At 40.9% G+C, this 2,623-nt stretch overlaps 1 pseudogene; it reads right to left on the bottom strand.

Moving 5' to 3' along the window:
- LOC111954591 (utrophin-like) overlaps positions 1-2,623 on the bottom strand; it is a 241,603-nt pseudogene that overhangs the window by 35,696 nt on the left and 203,284 nt on the right.

The raw sequence follows: 2,623 nt of genomic DNA, 5'->3' as shown, positions 1-2,623 counted from the left end.
CTAGCTAGCTAAGTTGTTTACCTGTTGCTAGGCAGTTGCTAGGGACATTCCTGGAAGAGCTAGCTAGCTAACAAGGAGTGTCTAGTTGGCAGAAGGGACAAAGAAGGGACAAAGTGGGACAAAATAAGGACAGAAGAAAAGGGAAAGGGGACATTAAGGTGAAGCAGTCCTCTAAAGACACAAAAGACAATAATACAAGAAACAACACTTCTATTGCCTCTCCCTCTACGATACGCACTTCCGGGTTGGAGCGAGTAGTTGCATTCCGCTTCGCTCACAGGTAGTATTACATTTCATTTCATTACAGTACAACAGTTTGATTTGTTTGATCTTAGCTGGCTACATACGCCGTCTTTGTATCCAAGATAATTGTGTAGTCTAGAGTAATTGTCGAGGTTACCTAGCCAGCTACACTTTCAAAACAAAGTCAACAACGCAGCCACTGCTAGCTAGCCTATTTCACCAGCCAGCAGTACTATATCATCAGTACTCCACCATGGGGTAGTTGAGCTTGTGGCCCTTGGCGGTTCGTCCAGAGAAGAAGCAGCTCTGACACACGTCGTAGTTAAAGTGCTTCAGACTGCGATACCTAGGGAAAAACAAGATAATACGAGTAATGATTCCGTCAAACAGATTCCTCCATTTCCCAATCTTGTTCTTTCATGTGCATGTGTGTGTGTGTTCTGTTATGCTCTCATATTGGCTATTCCAGGGCCTCCTGTCATCACCTTCTCTCTCCAATTCCTCTGCTAAGATCGAAATGAAGCACCTGCAGCTCTATCCCAAAACACCTTTTCATCGTACTCAAGTCAGAGTATATAAGACATTCGTAAGACAACTGTAAATTAAGATGGGCCGAATTCATGCCCAACATCAGAAGTCTTCRATCCCTCTGTTTCTCTCTCCTCTACCACAGCCAAGGTGATCTGAGTGATGACAGAGCCCATAGCAATGCATCAGACAGTAGAGCACAGTATACCCCACGTCCCACTACACAGCAACCTTTTCATTAGCCTTGACACAGACGCCTACTCTCTCTCTCTCTATCTCTCTCTCAATTCAATTCAATTTGCTTTATTGGCATGACGTAACAATGTACATATTGCCAAAGCTTATTTTGGAAATTTACAATATAACTAAAAATGAGAATCAAAAATGTCAACGGGTCAACAGTAACAACAATAACCAAGGGTCAAAATAACCATACATTCAACAATAACAATAAGCATACAGTTGAGTACATGTGCAGGTTGATTGGTCTGTCAGACACTGTCCCTCAACTTATGGCAGGCAGCAATGTAGTGTGCTGCCAACCCACAGCACTCTGCGTCCTCCCCCAACAGGACGGGTAGCCTATCCTCATCAGAGAGGTCTTTGAAACCTTGAATAAGGGTTTCAAATTTGGGAAAATGACACTATATTTTTTACATTTTGTCAGGAAATGCAGCTCCGTCTCAGGTTCTGCTGTTGTGCAGTGGTTGCACAGCCTTTCCACTACAGGGAGCCAGGTTTTCCTGTGTCTACCCTTCTCAATGGCAAGGCTGTGCTCACRGAGCCTGTACTTTTTCTAAGGTTTTGATCAGTAACCATGGTCAAATATTTAGCCACGGTGTACTGTCGATTTAGGGCCAGATAGCACTGCATTTTGCTTTGTGTTTGTGCTTGTGTTTCCCAATAAGCAATGTAGTTTTGTTTTGACTGTGTTGTAATTTGGTTTATTCTGATTGATTGGATGTTCTGGGCCTTCAGGCTTCAGTGTGTCCTGAATCTTTTTCTGATGTGAAATTAGTAGTTTGACGGTTGGTGTCTGTTTTCTCTGGCTACCTCCGTGCGTTTTACTGTAGCGTAGATGGTAGCAGTCAATGTAAATTGATTTAGTAAAATATGCATTTTTTTTTGAGCAAACATAGATTTATTGTGTAACATGTTATAGGGGACTGGTCAATCTGAGGTAGTTTTTTTCTAGGTTATTTAGGTTGGTTTTAGGTTAGTTTAGGTTTGGTTGTGCAGTGCTACTCTCTCATCTACTTGGCTGCTGTGAAAAAAGTCTGTCTCTTTTTTTTTATTTGGTGTCGAGGCCTAACATAAATATATGCGTGGTGTTTCCTTCTGTAAAACATTAAAAACTCGCGACTGTTGGGCTGGATTGAAAACAAGATGTTTATCTTTCAAATGCTGTATTGGACTTCGTCTAATGTGTGAAGCTTAAACTATTTTAAACAAAAACTCAGATTTTGAATTTCGCACGCCCTGCACTTGCAGTGGCTCTGTTGTCCATACTTATCCGACGTGCGGGAATTCGCAGCCTGAAAAGTTTTAATGCAATGAAAAACCTTGAATGAGTAGGTGGTGTCCAAATGTTTGACTGGTACTGTTGGCAAATAGAAATCAAAACTGGATGGTGTTCAGAGATAGATGGGAGGGATTGAGTGGAGCTGAAGGATGGGACTAAAACAAACAAAATATAAAAATGTATGTTTAAAGTTGGAAAGTAGAAGCCTAAGTGTTGTTGTCTATTCGTTTACTCCAATTAGGGATTAATGTCAGGGTTACGGGAAAATAATAAGATATATAATTTTTATATATATATTATTTCCCAAAAATATATGGGGGATTGGAAATT

The sequence above is a fragment of the Salvelinus sp. IW2-2015 genome, linkage group LG28 (assembly GCF_002910315.2).
Source record: "Salvelinus sp. IW2-2015 linkage group LG28, ASM291031v2, whole genome shotgun sequence".
Lineage (NCBI taxonomy): Eukaryota > Metazoa > Chordata > Actinopteri > Salmoniformes > Salmonidae > Salvelinus > Salvelinus sp. IW2-2015.
This window is presented reverse-complemented; position numbering and strand designations above follow the sequence as displayed.